At 41.7% G+C, this 14,939-nt stretch overlaps 1 protein-coding gene across 2 annotated transcripts in view; it reads right to left on the bottom strand.

Annotated features, from left to right (window-relative positions):
- ZNF385D (zinc finger protein 385D) overlaps window positions 1–14,939 on the bottom strand; it is a 354,021-nt gene that overhangs the window by 223,174 nt on the left and 115,908 nt on the right. The gene's annotated exons all lie outside the window — the stretch shown is intronic.

Genomic DNA, 14,939 nt, shown 5'->3' with positions numbered 1-14,939 from the left:
TACGCTCTGGTTTTATTAAATATATGTGTATATATATGTTTACAATATATTCAGTCAGCAATTCTACACTCTTGTTTTATTAAATATATGTATATATATATATGTTTACAATATATTCAGTCAGCAATTCTATGCTGAATTAAATCCATCTATAGAGCTCAAGAAGTCAGTTTAGATTCCTCTTGGACATAATTATTATTTTGCTTTTTAATGTAAAATGGATGTTGTAGTTTACCTAATCCTCATTTGACTTGACGATGGCTATGATACTTCTATGACCAAGGCTCATTTTAACTAAGACTCACGTCTTCCAACTAATTCACCAGTTCTTTCAGAATGATTTATGCAGATGCTCCAAGCAAAATGTATGGCAAAGGGAAATTATGATTTGAAAATCTTGCCACCAAGTTAAGATGTTTATTAGTCTTTCTTTTCCAACTTGTCACTGAAACAAAGTAATGTCCAAATAATGCTCTTAACTAGGACTCCCACTTTTTATAATCAGAGGCAGTACAGCCTGTGTTCGAGAACAGAGACTTGGGTTTTATAGTTCCCTCTCATCAGAGCTCTGGTCTTCATGGCTGTGTGATTTGGGCCCCAGTTTCTTCATCTGTATGCAAAGATGACACAGCACACACATAATTGTTGTAAAGTAAACGTGGAAGTGTTAGTTGCTCACTCCTGATGAACCTATTTGCAGAGCAGGAATAGAGATGCAAATGCAGAGAACAGACTTGGGTGCACAGTGGGGGAAGGAGAGGGTGGGATAGATTGGGAGGTTGGGATGGACATATACACAGTACCATTGTGTCTCTTTGCAACCCCTGGACTGTAGCCCTCCAGGCTCCTCTGTCCATGGGATTCTCCAGGCAAGAACACTGGAGTGGGTAGCCATGCCCTCCTCCAGGGGCTCTTCCAGACCCAGGGATCAAACCCAAACTGCAGGCAGATTCTTAACCTTCTGATCTACCAGGTTATACGGATCCAGGCAATGTAGTTCACGAAATTATGCACTGTCCCTGGGGCCTAGAACATGTTTATAAATACAAGTTCCTATTATTTTATCATAGATGATAAAATAGTAGTTTTTTTCATATCACTTTTATTATACATTAACCACAAATCTCAAGAAGAAAATGACTTTGCACGTGAGCCTTAAAATAACTACAGCAGATGGGGGGACGGCTAGAACCGCAGCCGCTCTGCTTTGCCTCTTTAGATGACACACAGCCTGATGGTCCTAACTGTAAGCCATTTTGCTCCATTCAGAGTGTCATGACAATCTGAGTTGCACATTCTCGTTCTTGCAAAAGTAACGCAGTACAACTTTAACAAAAATTGCACTGGATTTCCAGAGAAAAGTTGAAATATGTAAAAATCACCAGGGTGCATTAAGAAAAGAGAGGAAGGACCCTATATGCTTTATGGTGATTTGTTATTCAATTTTTTTTTCAGGGACACAAATGGACTGAACCATGCCTCTTGTCAAGATGGAGCAAGACACGGTAAGAAGATGGTCCAGGACTCAGTTTGGTTTCTTCTTCCCACTTCACATGCAACCAATGAATGGATTATTTATATTATGAAAACCAACAGTCCTATCTGAAGAGACGCCTCTGTTGATAAAGTTGCTTTTTATTGCCATCACAACCCAGCTTCAGAAATAGAAGTTTGGCTTGTTTTTGGAACTTTCTAGGTTGGCCAACAAATATTATAAGGGATTTATAATCCTTGTACAAAGGATTACCTTGTCATATATCTGCTTTCTGGGTGACCTGAAAAATTAGCCCAATATGAAAAACTGGCATTAAAGGAAGTAATTCTTTTTCTTTCTTTTTGAAAAGTGCTGGAATAAAAATGATATGTTACTTTTTAGTCAGATAGATACCTGTAAGAGATGAGAAAGACATGTTACCAGAATTGGAAAAGCTTTAGCTTATTTAAAATAACAGAAATCTGGGAATTAGTCATACTCAAGGCCTCATAATGACTATTGGCAAGAACCAAATTGGTAGAAATCCAAGCCGCTAAGGAAACGTTGACTTAGCAAACTGCCAGAGGAACCTGGAGTCCCACCCGGAACTCAGGAAGGAAAGCATCTCTCCCTACTCCCGCCCACCAGCCTCGGAAGACCCAGCTCGGGTCTCTTGCAGGCCTGGTGCTCAGGATTCCAGGAAAATCATGAGCCAACTGGGATCCAGATCCTGGAAAGTGAGGAAAGAACATCTTATTTCAACCAGAATCCACTCTGCAGGCTCCAGACTGTTTCCTATTTCTGAGCTTAAGCCAAGTTTGAAGACATTAAAAGACAGAGGTAAAAGTTTCCTTCTCCTTAGAGTGACCCGTACCACCAACCTGATCTCTACCACCAAACTTGGAGGCTTTGAAAGGAAGGATTTAGAGTCCTTAAAAATTAGACTTTGTAGGTATTTATCACAATGGCACCCCACTCCAGTCCTCTTGCCTGGAAAATCCCATGGACAGAGGAGCCTGGTAGGCTGCAGTCCATGGGGTCACTAAGAGTTCGGCACGACTGAGCAACTTCACTTTCACTTTTCACTTTCCTGCATTGGAGAAGGAAATGGCAACCCACTCCAGTGTTCTTGCCTGGAGAATCCCAGGGACGGGGGAGCCTGGTGGGCTGCCATCTATGGGGTCGCACAGAATCGGACACGACTGAAGCAACTTAGCAGCAGCAGTAGCATTCACTCACAAATATTTTTATGATGTACCTTTTGCCTGTGTCTCGAAGACTTTCTTTGATCCAAGGATAAGGATGGATAAAGTAAGAGTGTAATGTAACAAGACAGAACAAAACTGATTTAAAAAATGGTAGATCCCAATAGTCAAAGTTATACAGAAAAGTTGATCTAAAATATTTTGATGGTAGACCCCAACAGTGAAATAAAGTTATACAGCTGTAATCTAGTTAACTTTATTAAATAAGAAGTAAAGAAAACATTTGCTAATGATTCCAAATCCGGGATAAAAGATTTTCTCGGTCTTCCCAAATTCAGATTCTCACAGACGCAGGCATATTGCATGTTTTTGCCCTTTCTCTTGACAGTCAGAAGAGGAAAGGAACAGCAGGAAGGACTTCGTGAGAGAGAATTCCACGGGGCACGTTCAAACAGAGAGTTTCTAAAGCAACTGTGGTAGAGCTTTCAGGATCTCAGGACAAGGTCAGCCGCTGCATCCGTTTCTGAAGCTAGTCCTCTTAAAGAGGAATTCTCAGCAACACGTTCTCTTCCGTCACTGACGGCTGCAGAAGCACATACATATTCACTCCGTCCGAGCCACGTAGGAGAACAATGCTACTGACACCATTAGGAGACAGTCTTGACCTGACCCAGATGCGGCCCCTGGTGAAGAGCAGAGCGGGAAGACCTGCCTTCTGTCCATTCTGATGCCTGAGTGACTGAGACAGAAGCAGTGTCCTACGACTTCTTCTCTTCTGCTGCCGATACCACAGAGACTGGCTAAATGCGCCTGCTTAAATTTAAACCCATCCAAGCCCCAAATCCAGCTCCCTGACCTCACCAGTCACATCTCCTTTGCTCAGCAGCCACAGCGGGCGGTGAGCGGCGACCACACTGGATAAAAATAAGACGCTTTGTTCATTACCTCCAGTTCTAACGGGCAGTTTTAATTGCCAAGGTAGTTGGAGCAATCTGAGGTCACCAAGCCCTCTCTCCTTTCAGATTTCTTCAAGCTTCCATTTTACTTAAATCATACTTGGGACAGGTACTCTCCACGTGTCCTCTCCGCTTAATTTTCAGAGCTACCCTATGAGCCCAAGGGCTTTCCTGGTGGCTCAGCTGCAAGAGAACCCGGTTCAATTCCTCGGTCGGGAGGATCCCCTGGAGAAGGGAGAGACTCCCCACTCCAGTGTTCTTGGGCTTCCCGGGTGGCTCAGCTGGTAAAGAATCCACTTGCAATGCGGGAGGCGATCCCTGGGTGGGGAAGACCCCCTGAAGGAGGGCATGACAACCCACTCCAGTGTTCTTGCTTGGAGAATCCCTTGGACAGAGGAGCCTGGCTGGCGACAGTCCATAGCGTCGCGGAGGTCAGATACGACTGAGGGATTTGGCATAAAAAAAAAAAAAAAATGACGTACACACTTAACCCAGACAAGGAGTGCTGGTCTGCTTAAGTAGTTAAGTGCCTTCAGTAATTAAGTGGATGAAGTGTCATCTCCTGAGGCCACGCTGGTTCTGATCTGGGACTTTCCTTCTCTCCCCTGTGGGACGGGCCAGTCCCCAGCGGACCTGGAGAGATAAAGCCTGAGGAGCTGCATCGCTACCCCCACCTTGTGGTGACCTTGGTTACTGCAGGACCCCTTCGGCTGCTGGGAAGGCTGGGCAGGTAGGAAGCACTCTCCACCTTGGATACCGGGGCCTGAACGTGATGGGAAGTGTCAGTGGAGCCTGAAAAGTGAGTCCAGGCTGGACGCCAACACGAGAAACCCAGGGCACATACTCAGAGGCAGAATGGGGAGAAATTGATCCAAATGGATCTCAGAGCCAGGGGGCAAGGCTGGGGCCTCAGTGCACACAGATGTGGTTCTGACAGGCCCGTTAAGGAGATTAGGACATTGAGGGGTTTGCGGGGGAAGTAAGTGTCACTGGGGATTTAGCACCAATCAAGGATGAGTTTTTCAGTGTTTTGCAATAAAATAAAATATTAGCAAAGTCTTTTTTTTTATTTCCCCATAAAACTAAATAACTACAATTATAGGATTAGTTTTTTCCTCTGTGGTTATGTCTTTGGGCTTTGAAATATATGTTTTAAAATTAAATGACATTGATAGTATTGCTTGCTCCTTGGAAGAAAAGTTATGACCAATCTCAGCAGCATATTCCAACAAAAGTCTGTCTAGTCAAAGCTATGGTTTTTCCACTAGTCATGAATGGATATGAGAGCTGAACTATAAAGAAAGCTGACTGCCGAAGAATTGATGTTTTTGAACTGTGGTGTTGGAGAAGACTCCTGAGAGTCCCTTGAACTGCAAGGAGATCCAACCAGTCCATCCTAAAGGAAATCAGTCCTGAATATTCTTTGGAAGGACTGATGCTGAAGCTGAAACTCCATACTTTGGCGACCTGATGCAAAGAACTGACTCATTGGAAAAGACCCTGATGCTGGGAAAGATTGAAGGACGCCAGAGGATGAGACGGTTGGATGGCATCACCAACTCAGCAGACATGAATCTGAATAAACTCTGGGAGTTGGTGATGGACAGGGAGGCCTGGCATGCTGCAGTCCATGGGGTCGCAAAGAGTCAGACACGACTAAGCGACTGAACTGAACTGAAGTGATAGTATTGCTGGTTTGTTCATTTTCATGTCCATACTTACTGAAATTAAATACTGGCCACTTTAGGTTAGCTCAAAAAGATGCAGGTGTGTGTGTGATTTATTACTAGCTTGTGAAGGTCAAGTCTAGGAACCCCTGTGCTATGGGGCAGCTAGTGAGGAAGCTAAGCCCATCTCTGTACCCCAAAGTTCCCCAACCTTCCAATTTACGCTGGGTCCTGAACCTTTTGAAAAATGACTTTTAATCAGAATGTCACATTTTATGAGGGAAGCTGAGGGTTTACAAGACAAAGAAATACTGTGAGAATCAGGTGACAGATCAATTTTTTTTTTTCTTTTTCACTGTCCCACCCAATTACCAAAATTCTTCACACCTTCTTTGTTCATCAGGGTTTCTTAGCTGTGCAAATCACAAACAATGGAGTAGATACAGAAGTAAAAACTTAAAAAAAAAAAAAAGGTTAAAAACAGCTGCCTCAGGCAATGCACAGTAGTCCGAGGCAGAAACAACACATCAAAATGCATGTCTCTGGAGCAAGCATGGCCCCTGAAGTGTCTACAGCTTTGAAGCTGAAAGGAAAGCTCTATTAATGTAACCCTGTTCCAGCCAGCTATGCAAAAAGAGGTCTGCTAGTCATCTAACTGCTTTTGAATCAGGCCCCTGTGCTGGGAGGTTCTGCACATCATCTGCTTTAAAGAGCTTACTTTACATGTTGTTGTGCAGACAGCAGAGCAGACCGAACACGCCAAGCGTTCTCTGCAAATCTATTCTACAAGTGGGGAGGGGGGAGACTATGAATAATCCTTTTCTCTGTGATTTGCAAGACAAAATTCAGCCACGCACTTTAAGAGCACTCGGGTACCCCGCCCCCTCGGAGCCTCTCTTGCTTCAGCCTGAGGCTGTGGATGAGCCCTGGGCCGCAGGACAGGTTGGTCCTTCTTGACAACTGGACGCGTGCGGGGAGGCGGTGGGTCCCGAGGACCCAGAGCTGAGCGGAGGCTTCCCCACGCCCCTCGCTCCGATGCCAGGACGTCCAGTGGCATTTCCTGGGCAGATGGACCCAGTTAATCGCTCGCCGCCACAGCTCTGCTGCTGAGCAATGACATTAGCTAAGGACGGCTGTGGAGTTCACGGAGGGGGCACGCGTGGACTGGCAGCGAGAAAAAAGGAGGCTGGGTTCCCAGATGTGCCACCGACGGGCAGGTCACCGTGGTCAAGGTGTTTCTATGCATTTCCTGAAGTCTAGGTTCTCTGGGAAAGAAAGGGTTTGGCGTGGCTTCTAGAAACAGCCTAGATCAAAGAAGGAAGTTGATGAAACAAGATGAGGTTGCTTAGCTTCTCCAAGCCTCTGTCTTTTGAGAAAGGCAGCAGCATTTGTCAGCAGCTAGTTCCATCCCGAGCCTCGGGGAGACGCTGGTGGGGTGGGATTCCGTGGGCTCCCCAGGACAGAGATCTCCTGCACGGACCCTCATTTGGTGAGAGCATACCCACTGAGTAACAATGAGGAGGCACCAGGGAGTCTGAACACACAACCACGACAGGGGCCATCATTATTAAACACCGATCAACAACAACCGCTCACCTTTCCCAACCCTTGGCACGCGCCAGACTCTACAGAAGCACACCCCACCCCCACATGACCGTCTAACTCCATGGTTTTGTGACTGCATGTGGCTGGCCACTCGTATTTTGCCTGAGAAATATTTATTATATTTATTAAGAGCAGGACACTATTTTTTAAAGAAAATCCCCCCAGTGAACACTGTATTTATAGGTAACAGCTGCTGCGTGTCAGGGTGGGAGTTGAAGGTCTCACCAAGATGCGTGTTCAGCTGGTGGTCCCTCCCCACACAGCACCCTATGAAAATCGACTTCTGATTTCCACTTGTTTTCCTCCAGACCTCTTTTGCTGTTGTTACCAGGTAAGAAAGGTCTTTCCTTAAAACAGAAGAAAAACTAAGAAGGTATACCTGCTCTAGACTCCCAGGTTGGTGACTATTTTACGCTCAACAGGCAATTAGTTTCCAGAATCAACAATGCCATACATAACAGAAACTCATCTAGCTTTTGGAAGTCTGTTCATGGGTCACATAGAAAGACGCAAGACGGGAACACACTGTCTTGACTCACTCTAGAATTGCTTTGATGGCCTTGTGTTTTGAAGCATTTCACCGGCCTCTGACAAAGAAGGGCGAGGAAACCCATCCCGATATTTGCTGCCAGGATGTGATCAAATATTCGTCATATTTTTGGTGTTTTCTCTGGGAGGGCCCTTGGAGAAAGTGTCCCCCATATATTTTTCTTCAATGAACCCTCCTATGTAGTCCATAAAGTAGGGCTTCATGTGAAAGCGAAGTCACTCAGTCATGTCCGACTCTTTGCAACCCCATGGACTGTAGCCTATCAGGCTCCTCAGTCCATGGGATTTTCCAGGCAAAAGTGCTGGAGTGGATTGCCATTTCCTTCTCCAGGGGATCTTCCCCACCCAGGAATCGAACCCAGGTCTCCTGCATTGCCGGCAGACGCTTTACCATCTGAGCCAAATGGAGCCCTACAAATCATGAGCATTTGGCCATTGAGGACAGTGAATATTATAAGATTTAAGAAAATTTCCTATAATTATCCAGTTAGTAAATGGTACAACCAGCATTCAAAATCAAGATTTTTTCCAAATCCACAACCTTCATTTTCAAAAGTTGAATTTCAAAAGTTGAATTAGGTACTACCATATCAGAGTTTGGTAAGTATCATGCAGAAAACCAATCCTGGAAAGGAGGCTGGGCACATTGGTGAGGTAATGAAAGCTGGTAAATTTTAATTAAAAGGAACCAATTTGAGACTGGCTTTCTTAATGTATTCGTTTACAGAGTTGATACTATAAGTTTAAACCCTTGGGAAATATATGAAAATTTTACTTACTTCTCATGCTGATTTTTGTCAATTCAAAACAATTCTGCATGAAATCCAGTAAGTTAATTTGCAAAAGAATGTAGGGAAGGGGGGGGGAAAGGCAATGTAATAGCATTTTGCTCTGGGAGATTGAGCAATAATGCACGATATGAATGGGACCACAGAGTGTACTCTTTAATGAGGGAAGCAGGTAAAGGAGACGTAGCACATTTATTTTCAGAGGCAGTCGACACGGACTCCCCCCACCCCCCCGACTTGTAGTGGAGCGTACACCGTCCTCTGCTGGACTGGATGTGACAAAATTGAGGGGAAACAAAATAGGAACCGCCATTTGGTGTGAAAGTGGGAATCAAGTTACATAGTCATCAAGCAATTTGAGGTCCTAAGAAATTGTCTTTTTATATGTCTCAGTCACAAACATAATCTGAATAACTGGGATATTTGCATTATACCTCCTTTACTTATTTATTCGATGAATTAATTTATGGGAGGATTATTCATATATGTGTTCTCCAGTATATTTATTTTGAATGAATCTATGATATTATTAGAGTTTCCTGGTGGCTCAGCTGGTAAAGAATCCACCTGCGATGCATGAGACCTGGGTTCAATCCCTGGGTTGGGAAGATCCCCTGGAGAAAGGAACAGCTGCTCACTCCAGTACTCTGTCCTGGAGAATTCCATAGACTGTATATTTATTTTGAATAAACCTTTGATGTTATTAAAATGGATTTTTAACCATTAGTTGAATGGAAACACACTGAAGAAAGAAATCTAAAATTTGGCATATTTGTAAGACTTAACAGAAAATTATCACTTATCTAGCTATCACAAGCTGGATTTTAAAGGCAGAGGGAAAGAAAGAAATTCATTCATTTTGGCCCCATATCATACGGGAGTGAAATTAAAGTGAAATCATTAGAATGGTAGCAGTTTTTATTTTATTCTATTATTTTATCTTTATTTTTTTCTATTTCATGATTATTCAGTTACTTTGAATAAGAGCTGGCTATACGTATAGCACTGAATTACATAAAGTCACATGAGCGTGGGTGTCAGAATGACTCACCTTTAAACTGGGGTAGACGTGCAAATGTAGAAAACAAAACAGAAAGTGGAGAGGTGGGGCAGGAAAAAACCTTTAATATATTTACTTGCTTTCAGTTACTGAGCCAGATTACTACATTCAAGTTGTACTGATTATTAGTTCTGGATGCCATGACTTCACTAAGGAAACCTACAATACTTCTTAAGTTATTTATATAATTAATGAATCGCCAGACCAGGCTCGATGCATGATACAGGATGCTCGGGGCTGGTGCACTGGGATGACCCAGAGGGATGGTACAGGGAGGGAGGTGGGAGGGGATTCAGGATGGGGAACGCGTGTACACCCGTGGCAGATTCATGTTGATGTATGGCAAAACCAATACAATGTTGTAAAGTAATTAGCCTCCAATTAAAATAAATAAATTTATATTAAAAAAAAACAAAAAAATAAATTCATTAACATTCTGAAAGCTGGAAGTTTTAAAATTGTGTTCTTATAATGATTCTAGTAAATAGAAAATTTACTATGAAGTATTAACATTTCATAAAACTGCACGTCTCCCATCTCTAACTTCTCATTAATGTATACATTACATTATTCATAACATTGAATAACCTAATGAATCTATGATCTTATATACTTTATTAATTTTTAAATCAGGGGTACTGGTGGCTAAATAAAGCAAATAAAAGGAAAAGATGATAGTTTTTCTTTATTCATAGCAAAAAACTCCCATAAAATTAGCCCTGAAGGAAATTCCTGATCTTCAAGTTCTAAATACCACTGTATACACATCTCTGTTATATTTGAAAACATGTAATATATTTTTAGTATTAAATTTGAGAGGTACTTATCAAAATTTAATCATTTTCCTGTCAATAAAAAGGCGAATAAGAAATATACTTACTCATAAGGACATAGAGGCTAAGTAACATCCTTCTAGTATTTCCAATTACATAATATATTAGTAAATTGCATGTATGTGGTTGTGATGGTTTCTTAAAAGTACACAAGTATCTAGCTAATCAAATTATATGTAAATTAACCAATGTTCTTGAACCTGATTTTCCTTCAGTATGATTTCAGGCTCACCCATTTTTTTTGGATTGCAAAGTTTTTTCTTTTAGATTTTACTTTACAGAAAGAAGAGAATCATCACTTAGAAGACATGCAGTTTAAAATGAGAGTCAAGAAAATGAATTTAGCCATATGGGCACAGACGTACACAGAGAACAATGCCACAGTCTTACTGTGTGTCCCTACAGACGGACACACACGTGCGTATAGAACAATGTCATGGCCTGTCTGTGTGTCCCTGCAGACGGACACATACGTATGCATAGAACAATGTCACAGCCTTTCTGTATATCCCTATAGATTGTTTCAGGATTTTAACTTGGAAATTTCTCTTATTCATCTGTTCAATAAATATATGATCAAGCACCTACTTTGTATGAGGCATTGTGGTTGCCTGAAAATATAATGATGAGCAAGCTAGGCTAAACGGATTCAGTCATTATTATCTAAGGAAAAAAAAAAAAAACACAAACAATGACGCGACACCAAAATAGTTCAAATATATCAAGTGCCCACCACGTGCCTGACTGTGGTGAAAGTGACTGATACATATTAGCTATTTTAACCATCACAATAATCCTACAGGGCGTAGTCATATGCCTTTTATGTATTAATAAATGGAGAAGCTGAGGCACACTAGATTGAAGTGACTTGTCCCAGACTACGAGCACAGCTGGGATGGGATTCTAGCTCAAGCAGTCTTGCTCCAGAGTCCACAGTCTTCAAATGGGGACCTTTCATACCCAGCTGTGAGTACACCCCCACAGTCCATATTTGCCAAAGAATTTTCAGTGTGGAGTTTAGATAATGTGCTGTTTGTAAGAAGTCCAGTTTTCCCTTTCCAATCTCCTGCTTTTCCTTCCCAGTATCTCTCCCCACAACACCTAGATTCAAGATTTTGGATGATTTCAGCAGTGGGCCTCAGAGGAAATAGTTTCTTTGTTAAAAGAGGAAATAAACTTTTTAGGATGTCCTGATTATTCCCACACATCCAAAATCTCTCCTATTGACTCTGGATCTAAATGGAAACTGATATTTAGTCCAAATGCCTTTGTTCTATACTTTCCTACCCTTATCTATTATTAAACACAGCATTCACAAAAGTCCATACCAATCATCAGAAGAAATTAAGAGAAACACAGCAGTACAAACAAACTAATATTGATCATTAGTTTATTCTGTATACACACTGGCAGAGAAATATTCATCTGCATTTTTGTTAAGCTTACTAACAAATATGAATGAACTCGAGCAAGCAGACACAATTTTAAGCAAATACAAAGAACTCACAAAAACTAAACATGCAATATTCGTTTAGGAGAAAATTCTCCATGAGTTTTTTGTGTTTCTGCACTTCTGAGCAAAGGGGTTTGACAGCTTTCTGGACTATCTTCTCATGAATGTCTATAAAGCAAGCAGCCTGGGAAATTAGTGTCTTCCTCTGGGCAGAGGATATTTTTTTCCTGGCACTACAACAGATATGATGCCTGTCTCTGGGGCAAACATTAGGAAGGCTTGCTGGGAGTCTCCTTTAGGAGACTGTGATCTTGCCAAGCTCAGGGTTCCTCAGCTGTGACACAGACGCGCTGCATGTAGCATCAAGCTGAACCTCCGCGCCCTCACCAGCAGCCTCGGTGGGCAGAGGGGACCGAAGGGAATATGGGGCTCCTGGTGCATGGTGGCCTGTCAGGCATAGTCATGAGTCTCTGGGCTAGGGGTCTCCCGTCAGCATCTGTAAAGCTGGGGTGGGCTTCTTACCTTGCAAGCAACATAACGTCTCAGATCCTGACCTGTCCTTCAGTTCAGTTCAGTCGCTCAGTCATGTCTGACTCTTTGCGACCCCATGAATCGCAGCATGCCAGGCCTCCCTGTCCATCACCAACTCCCGGAGTTCACTCAGACTCATGTCTGTCGAGTCAGTGATGCCATCCAGCCATCTCATCCTCTGTCGTCCCCTTCTCCTCCTGCCCCCAATCCCTCCCAGCATCATAGTCTTTTCCAATGAGTCAACTCTTCGCATGAGGTGGCCAAAATACTGGAGTTTCAGCTTCAGCATCATTCCCTCCAAAGAAATCCCAGGGTTGGTCTCCTTTAGAATGGACTGGTTGGATATCCTTGCAGTCCAAGGGACTCTCAAGAGTCTTCTCCAACACCACTGTTCAAAAGCATCAATTCTTCCGCACTCAGCCTTCTTCACAGTCCAACTCTCACATCCATACATGACCACTGGAAAAACCATAGCCTTGACAAGAGGACCTTTGTTGGCAAAGTAATGTCTCTGCTTTTGAATATGCTATCTAGGTTGGTCATAGCTTTTCTTCCAAGGAGTAAGCGTCTTTTAATTTCATGGCTGCAGTCACCATCTGCAGTGATTTTGGACCTGTTCTTAACTCAGTCCAATTCAGTAAGAGGTACTTTGGGTCTAGAAAGATACTTTAATTATCCTGCATTGAAATCTTTATCTACTCCTCATAATCCTCAGCTTTCTGGAAGAATGCATAGTGAAACAGGAGCTTATACTTGAGCTTGACAAGAAATGACCCAGTGGCAATCACAGAGCAGACTTTACCCTAGAGACACGCCCTCAACAGGCGGAGCACCTGCCTGTACTCACTAGTATGAAATGACAGGGAAATGGCAGTTCTGACAGACATCACAAGAGATAGATTCCTAAATTCAATAAATAAAGACACCCCCCCACACACAGATATATACAAATCCCAACCTCGAAAAGAGTAGACCTCATATTTCCACTTTCCTTGACTACCACTCTGTGATTTATTAAAATTTCAAAACTTAGAATCAATCACAACTTTTCTAATTATTCAAGAGTAACTCATATAATCATCATATATGTCATTTTCATATATGTCATTTTCATATATGTCATTTTCATAGCTAAGTCCTTCAACAACACAGAGCCCACCACTCCTGGAGTCTCTACATTTCTGCTATATTTTTTTTCCAGATCACTTAGCACCTTCTTCCATACTTTGTATATTACTTGTTTACTTATTATTTCTCTCTCTTCACTGAAATGCAAGTAGTATGACCTCCAGATCAATAACAAAATATGATACATAGTAGGTACCCAATCAGTGATGAATGAATCAATAAATATATTAAATAAATAGATGTGCTAATTGATTTTTTCATAAAATTAGGGAAATGCTGAAAAAAAGCAATTTTACATTATACTTTACAAATTAAAAATCAGTCTTTCCCTATGTTAACTAAGTATTCTTTAAAGCCATTATTTTTATCGCAATATAAAATTCCATTTTACTGATCTACGATAACTTAAATATTTCCTTAGGGTAGACGCTTGGCTTTTAACCCAGTGTTTGATACTATGGATGATCCTACCATATATTCTAGTGACTATTAATCTCTGGCTGTCATAACACTTCCAAGGCAGGATATCGTCATGTCAGTACAGTTCTACATGAAGAGCCCATTTTGTGACAGACTCATTCTATTTTTTTTTAAAAAATGATAAAGTATAATTATTTGTATTAGTAACATATTTTTCCTTTAAAAAATGTTCATCATATGAGTTTCTTGAAGAGAATTTTTTTTTTCAGCACACCATTATAGTTTAGGAGAAAAATTGAGACCGAACATTTCATAGTTTTATTATAGCAGTAGCTGTCCAAGTACTCGTGAAAGTGTGAAAGCCATACTTAACGGCTTTCAAATGGTCTTTCTGTGTTATGTCTCTTTCCCAACAGTTTAAGTAATTTAACATTTAATTGTTAATGCAAAATTATCTTGGATTTTAAAACTAGAGTTCTTTTTCTCCTTGCTTAAAGTTTTAACTTGTTTTCTTTTTCCAGATCTCTGAGAAAAAAATAAGCTTGAAAGTCTGTACCATGGAACTGTTGAAGATCTTATACTGGTCTTTCCAATGTTTCTAATTCATACATTTGTTGCAACGAACAAGGTGGAAAGTGGGCCTCACAACTGAAATACACACACACACTGAGATTATTACAGTAATTCATCATCATAGTTTCATCTCTGTTTTTTTTTCTACTTTCATATTGAGCCACTGTATTTGCAAAAAAATAAAAAATAAAAATGTGAAAGTGGGCTCCTAAGGTACCCAGGTCTCCCATATTGCAGGCAGATTCTTTACCAGCTGAGCCACAGGGGAAACCCTCCTAATGTCTATCTTCAAATTATGAACCATCTTAGATTCACAACTCTCGGAACTCAGATGCTTACTATTTTCCAAACCTATTACATTTTTTTTTTCTAGACATTAAGAAGTACAATGGCTCTTAAAGGGGAAAGTTCCTCTTACGATCTGGGGCCCTCAACGGAACACCTGTAACAACTTTCCAGGAGTCTCCGTGAGGATGATCTCTGGTATGTGTAACGGTGCGAGTCTCGACAGCTTTGTCTGCCAGGAAATATGGAGGAAGGAGCCAGATGGTGTGATAACTCCAGCAGTTAAAGGTTTCAGTGCTTTCTTACAAGCTCCGAGAAGACCCCTGACAGGAAGTTAGAGCTTCTTTGTGACAAAGATCATGGTAGATTGGCCCCTTCTGTTTCCTTGACCACAGGGTCAAAGTCACTGCAA

Source organism: Oryx dammah, unplaced genomic scaffold, assembly GCF_014754425.2.
Source record: "Oryx dammah isolate SB20612 unplaced genomic scaffold, SCBI_Odam_1.1 HiC_scaffold_7, whole genome shotgun sequence".
NCBI classification, from domain to species: domain Eukaryota; kingdom Metazoa; phylum Chordata; class Mammalia; order Artiodactyla; family Bovidae; genus Oryx; species Oryx dammah.
Note: the sequence above shows the minus strand (reverse complement) of the source record. Positions and strands in the feature narration are given on the sequence as shown.